The sequence below is a fragment of the Malurus melanocephalus genome, unplaced genomic scaffold (genome assembly GCF_030028575.1).
Source record: "Malurus melanocephalus ecotype Western Australia unplaced genomic scaffold, MMel_1.1 scaffold_195, whole genome shotgun sequence".
In the NCBI taxonomy this organism is placed as follows: Eukaryota; Metazoa; Chordata; class Aves; order Passeriformes; family Maluridae; genus Malurus; species Malurus melanocephalus.
The window spans coordinates 219,547-226,763 of record NW_026623427.1 but is presented as its reverse complement, the minus strand read 5'-3'; positions in this window follow the sequence as shown (position 1 = coordinate 226,763).

Sequence of the window (7,217 nt, the reverse complement as noted above, 5' to 3'; positions counted from 1 at the left end):
TGCCTGCTGTGTGCCAGAAGCATGTTAGGAATGGGCGACTTTATATATCTGTTAGTCATTTTGGTATTTTCTAGCCAGTGGCCTTGTAATGTGTGTAACTGCTTTCTTCATCTTTGACCCTGATCCATTACTYTGAAAAATGGCAGCTTGTTCKCTTGCTTATGGAAGTTTGTTCACTYCTTGTGGGATAAGAAGATAATGCCYCATAAAGATGATGACATCTTGATACACTAGTTGGGCTTAAATCCAATTTCACTCTTTTCAATAAATCAAACTTAAAGAAATTCAGTGGTTATGTGGCTATTTCAGCACTTCATTTTCAAGGGCAAGATAATCTTGCAACTAACTACAAATAAGAAATGCTAAATGAGAGCTAACTGATACAGACAAAAGAAATAGATAGGATTTGCTTTTACATTAGGAAAATATGATTAAAAATGCAACAGCAGATTTCATATCACAGGAAATTAGAATAGTATCATAGAAGGAATGAGATTTTAAGAGATGTAACATCCCTGGTTTGTAGAGAGCCCTATTGCTAGCTTCTAGCCAATAAATATTTTTGCTTTTGTTATGCTTTTCCTCTTCCCCATTTCAGAGAAGGTGAAATATTTTACTGCGATTGAATAGGGTAAAGAATCCCAATAGTGAAATCTRTTACATGGTGACACAGTCTCCAAAGGAAAGTAGTAGAAGCTTTATTGCTCAGTACACTTAATTCTAGGTGAGACAAAGCACTGCAAAATATTCTTTAGGGAACAATCTAGTGACTACATGAAACAGAAAACCAAATAGCTATTTTCAGTTCTAATTTCTACCATTAAGATCCATGTTATAGTATGAATTGAAGGTTATTCAGGGATTAATGTGTTACACAGCTGCTAGTTGAGATTATTAATGTAAAAAATCTGCATTTCATAGCATTTTGCTGTAGTAACTATAGATTCCAGGGGTAGTAATTTAACCATACTTAAAAAGAAGCATACAGTGACAAGGACTGAGCTGCAGCCAAAAATAGCCATCTGATTTTAAGTGGTTCCTTTCCACACAGCAACTAAAATAGAAAATCAAATGCCTGCTCTGGCTTTTCTTCATAAYAATAGATGCTGCCTAGGAATAACAATTCAAATAGCATGTCAATGAATACACCTGCTGACGTTCAATAGTCCAAAATGGACAACCAAGACAGATGTAAAATGCTTTTGAATCAAACATGCTGGTTTACCAAGAGAATCTTTTACTGACATAAGTATAACTCCAGTCTGTATTAACTGAAGGGGTGGTGGGCAGTAGGATCTGGAAAGACCTCTCTCAGAAAACAAATAGAGCTCATCCAGAGGGAGCAATGTTTACAATTTACCTTACAATGGGAACTTAAACCTTATTGTTGTTGGTTTTGCCTTTCTCTTTTTTTTCCCCTTATGGTTTCCACTTGTATTTGAGACTGGGGATGAAGTTACCAAAATGATTCATCAGTACTTACAAACAATGCTATCTAAATGTAATAAATGGAAATGTGTGGGAGAACAAAGCGTTGGAAGTTTGCTAGCTATAATATCCTGATACACAGAAACATGTCAGATACTACCCCAAATGCTCTCTCACTCCCATTCTGYAACAGGACAGGGGAAGAAAACAGTSTRTAAGATAAACAAATAAATATCACTTACCAATGAGCAAAATAGACTTTGCTCGGGGAAGAGTCCATAAAAATTTTCAGAAGGCTGAAGCACTTCTGCTTTGAAGAAAGACTGAGAGAGTCGGGGTTGTTTAGGCTGGAGAAGGCTCCATGGAGACCTTATAGCAACCTTCCAGCACTTAAAAGGGGGCTTATAAGAAWGATGAAGAGAGACTTTATACCAGGACCTGTAGTGACTGGACAAGGCTCAGTGATTTTAAGTTAAAAGAGAGTAGATTTAGATTGAACAAAGTAGATTTAGATTGAACAAAAGGAAGACACTTTTCACAATGAGAGTTGCGCATCACTGGAACAGGTGGGTCCCTATCAAGGAACAGGGTCACGATCAGTTTGGATGGGGATTTGATGAACCTGAATGAGGAGGAGTTGCCCTGGCCCATGGCAGACTACATCTTTAAAGGCACTTTCCAACCCAAACCATTCTGTGATCTAGACACACATCCTCTGTAAATCAGCCCACTCTCTGGAAGAAGATGGAGTATGACAATTTAAGATGTCGTATTACAGTCTCAAAGAAGCCTCTTGAGTGGGACCTACATTATCAAAGGTGAATTATCATCTTACTTTTAAAAATTAATGGAATATATTAGCAATTAAAATAGATTTGTCTAGTGAGAAGGCAAATTTTAAAACACTTTCACCTCCTCTTTTTTATATATCCAACTGCACTTGTTCAGTCCCAACTCCTTTACCTCCCCCTGCTTTGAACAGCACAGGGAGATGGGGAATTGGGCATTATGATCAGTCCATAGCAGCACCTCTCTGCCTGTCCTTCTTCCTCACATTTTCCCCGCCTATAAGGGGTATTTCCAGGGGTTTCAGGAACTGTCCATGTGTTCTGGCATAGGATTGGTCACAAGCCACACTGTGGATATCTGCTCCAGCACAGTTCTCCACGGCTTAAGTAGGACAGCCTGGTCCATTGTGTTCCCCCCTCAATTTCTGCAGAGAAATCTCTTCTCTGGTGCCTGGAGCAATCCCTCCTTCTCTGATCTTGGTACTTGCACTGTTCTTTCTCCTTTTCTTACCCATCAAGCTGCTCTTTGTCTGGCATTTTTTCCTTTTTTTAAAAATGTTTTCAGAGGCACCATACACTTAGCTGATGGGCTTACCTTGTCCTGCAGTGGGTGTTTTGGGGAGCCAGCTGGAAACAACTGCCTCTGGTASAGGGCAGCCAACAGTCTCAMAGAGRTCACCCTGGAGCCCACCAGCTWCTWAAACCTTGMCACYSACACCCAATACAAAGCTGTATGAGRCAGGTAACCAATCTGAACTTCTGACCAAGTGCCAGTTTTAAAGCTTTGTTTAAACCAGTTTTATTATCTTTCAGATTACCCTCTACAGGTCAAAGGAAGCCCCCTTTTGAAGTCCATTCCTTTGAAAGAATATCACAGATTTCAAGGGCTATTGACTTCTCAGAGCTCTGTTTATCAGAATACACATTCCTGATCCTGCCTTATGAACAGGTAGACATAGTTACAAGGAAGGCAAACACTGACATTTGTGATGTTGCAAGCACTATTTGTTTAAACACTGGACAYACAAATGTATGTGCCTTGTCCTGAAAAGGAAGGACTAGAATWCTGAAAGATACCTATAGATAGAATTTTACCCCATATTTCTCAATGGCACAATGCACCACGACCTAAAAACATTCCTGAACTCTTGTGATTCAAGTCCTCAATTTGAGATAACAGAGAATCTCTCTATCCAGTACTGCTACTAAGAATTTTGTGTCTTGTTGGTTATTGTTATAAAGGAAAAGAAGTATGAATATAATACAGCCAGAAGCTTCTAATATTCCTCATCACATGGTGGTGAAAAGAAAGTTAATCCAAGTGTTATGTCTGTTCCCTGCCTAAATATTTTTTTCCTGTATTCAGATATCTAAAGCTCTATTGAATTCTGAATAAAACTTCGTATCTCTTGTTATCACCCTAGACATTTACAAATTTAAAAAAAAAGAAAAAGCTGGCTTTCAGCTCTCAAGGACAATTTAGGAAAAGAGTAGAAGTCATCATAGAAAAATTCATGTTTGTATCTGAATACATCACAATATCATTCCAAATCCTATTCTTTGTCATATTGTTTCACCTTACATGGAATGAGATTGTGTATTTGTTTTGGTACTTGAATTATTATTAAGATAACCATTYATCTTTTTGACATAATGAAAGGTGTTATGAAGAGTTGTTTAATGTAAAAAGTTTTGGGAAACAGATGTCTCTTGGGAACATCTAGTTCTTTTATAGTAATTTGAAAATGTCAAGTTCCTTATCTACCTGTTAAGATTTATGTTAAAACTGATCTTTCCAAAAGATAAAAAAAGGTTGAGCTAAACCAATGAGCTATTCTTTTAGAAAGAAAATATTCTCTCTCTGTGACACTTTAACAGAAATTATAAAATGAAATGCTCAGTTAGACTGCTTTTTCACTCTGTTCACCTCAGCTTTGTGTGACCATGAGTTTTGTCTGAGAAACTTTTTGTTGAGGCTGATGCAATTTCTCATTTACTTTTTGGGCTATAGAGTCCAGATGCTTTCACAGTAAATAAATTTGTTCTTCATTACTGAGGCAAACTACATAAAGACAATCCAAACCCAGAAAATATGGGCATAGTTTTGTTTTTTTGTGGTTGTTCTTATTTTAAGAAAGCCATTAATCTAAATCTATGCAAGCAAAATCTGGATAAAAAAAAAGTCATTATTACCCTTAACATTAATCCTTCAGAAGCACTTTTTTAATAAATTTATATTACTAAATGGTAACTCATGGGACAGGAATAATGTCTATTTTCTATTGTGTAGCTAAGTATTTCAAAATCCTTGGAATATTTGCAAAAGTGCATTTAAATCTCTCAAATGCTCTCAAATTTTCTTTATTACTCCCACGTATCTCAGGTGCATTCAGAGATCTGTGATTYTTCTCTTGGAACCTTTTCTTGATTTCCCATCAGTTTCTTAATTTTTAGTTCCTGGAATTTCCATGTCTTCTGACCTCATCATTTTGCATTATACCATCTCTCATTTGTTAAGTACTTTGTTTATTTTCTTTAAGCAGAGAGTAATAATGCATTTAGATATTTTGAAAATATAATTTCTATTTTATTTTCAAGCTTCCCCTAGAGAGATTGTCAATATTATCCTGCAGTTCATCCTTTCAAAAGGCCTATCATGTGTCTTAACAAAAGGAATGAACAAAGGTATCTTATTTTTTTATGGCAGGTTTCAGAGTCACCTTTCAATTTCTAGTACTAACTGAGTCACTTAATTTTATATATTCAATTCCTCATTTTATGTTGTGAGATGGAGTCAATGAGCAACATGATATTATTCCCTTGTTACAAAAGTTAATTTAAAGTMCTGAAGGAAAGCAGAGAGTTGAAAAATCCAATAATAAACACTAAAATAGAAATWTAAGTTTAGTGGTGTGCCATACTTGTTTTGGAAGAATGTTTGAGACATACTACCACAAMAGCCACAAAAGCTTACTGAAAGTGATTTCTCTTTTCGAGCACGTCCCAATTCTCTGGAAGTGGAGGTGCAGTATATTGGAAAGGCACTTCCTCTCTCCTTTATAGCTCTACACAGAGTGACAGTATTTTGTTTGAKTGGTTTGGTTTTGTTTCTTTTCCCTTAAGAAAACTTGAATAAAGACAGAGGTTTTGTTTTGCATATTAATAGTGCCTCGAAATACTTATATAACACACAACAGTGCAAGAGTATTCTTTCCCTATTCCTCCCCCTTCTTAGCTCTCTACTCAGTGTCAGGTCACCATTTTACAAACAACATTTGAATTAGTTCAAGTTTAATTCTGTCATGGTTTTTTATTTCTAGACTGATAGTAAACTTCTGTTGTGAAGAGCAGAGGGTTCATTTTCATATTACTAACAAACAAAAATGTATTTCCTCTGTTTTGTATCTGAACATGGCAATAGAATAGTCACTGGTACAATTTACTGAATTAAAGAGCCAATCCTGCCATTCCCTTTTTCATTGAAAGGTCCCTCACACGTCAGTAAGTCCTGGTGCTGCTTGCACACTGTAGAGCAACAGCACTGAACTACATTCCCTTTCTCTAATTCAGCCACAAAGGCCACCTTATTGTCATCACAGGTAAGGAACATGATGCCTGCTCTAAGAACTGAGAATCTGAAGCAGAGCAGAGAAGGGAGGAAGGCTTACTCTGCACTGACTTCTTTATTTCCTTTTCCACAGTTATTTTTCTGAACAATAAGGCATTTGTTCACTCTGATGAGAATATTGAAACTTTCCAATATCCTGAAGTACTGAGTGTATTGGGATTCTCAGCAACATGGATCCACTTAATTAATATTGGAATTAATACTCAATTACTCTGGAAATCTTACCAAAGCACTTAAAACAATTACAGYAATAGCAAATGAACTCATCACAAGATGCACTAAATTAATTAATGGGTGGCTGGATATATTTTCTACAGATGTTGAATACACAGTAGGATGTTTCAGCTGAATCAGAAAATGGAACATCTGGAATGTTCCTTTAACTTATGGGGGAACCAACCCTCATCTTCAGTTATCACTTAYGGAGAAGCATATAAATTAAAACTTATAACACCTGTGTGGCAAACTGCATCCATATTTCTCAGTGAAGAAAATAATGACATGACAGAGTGTTTTTTGAGATACTGTGAATGGTAAAGAGAAAAATTAGTTAGAAACATGACTTTGGAATTTTTCTGAAATAGGGAGTGCTTGAGAAAATAGGAATGTCTCACTAATCTATCGCTACTCTTATGGGTGTGGCGATAAGAAGAGCAGCCAGAGCCTCGTGGGTAAAGAATGCCATGCTTTTCAGCAATGCTTTGAAATTGGGAGATACTTAACCTATTTTTGGCACATAGAAAAAAAGTTTGTGTAGGTCAACTGTCTTTCCCTATCTTTAAGGTGTAGGCATAACAAAGCAAAAGGACAACATTAATTACATAGTCCAGAATAAAACATCTTCTGTGTAGCACCACAAGAAGGGAAGATAAAATAGTAAATCATCAAAGAATACATTTTTAGTACTTCACCAACAGGCACAGGTATTTTTGACATCAAATCCTATCTGTGATTGTCCATATATAAAATGGATTAATTCCTGAAASCAGGCATCCTGTCTTATATCAACATTCTAAAGGAAATCTTGCCAGACTTTGATTTCCTCTGTACCCCCTTCCCAGTATTAATAATACAGTATTTAGCAGAGAAGTTGTCTATGTAGGAAGAGGATAATTTGTTGAAAAGTTGTAGGCAGAAACAAGATCTTTGAAGCCTACCATCAGCTACCAACAAAATTACAGTCCAGCTGGGTATTGTAGTTTGTGTATTGTACGTTTATGGTAGGGATGGAAAAGAGTGTGTGGGTGTTYAACATATCTCCCTCAAGAAAATTGGTGTGAATAAGGACTAAGAAGCATTCTAAATAGCCTTGAAAAGAAGCAAAAATCTCATTAGATGCCTCAAAGGAACTGCTTCGAACACTGTTTAGTACA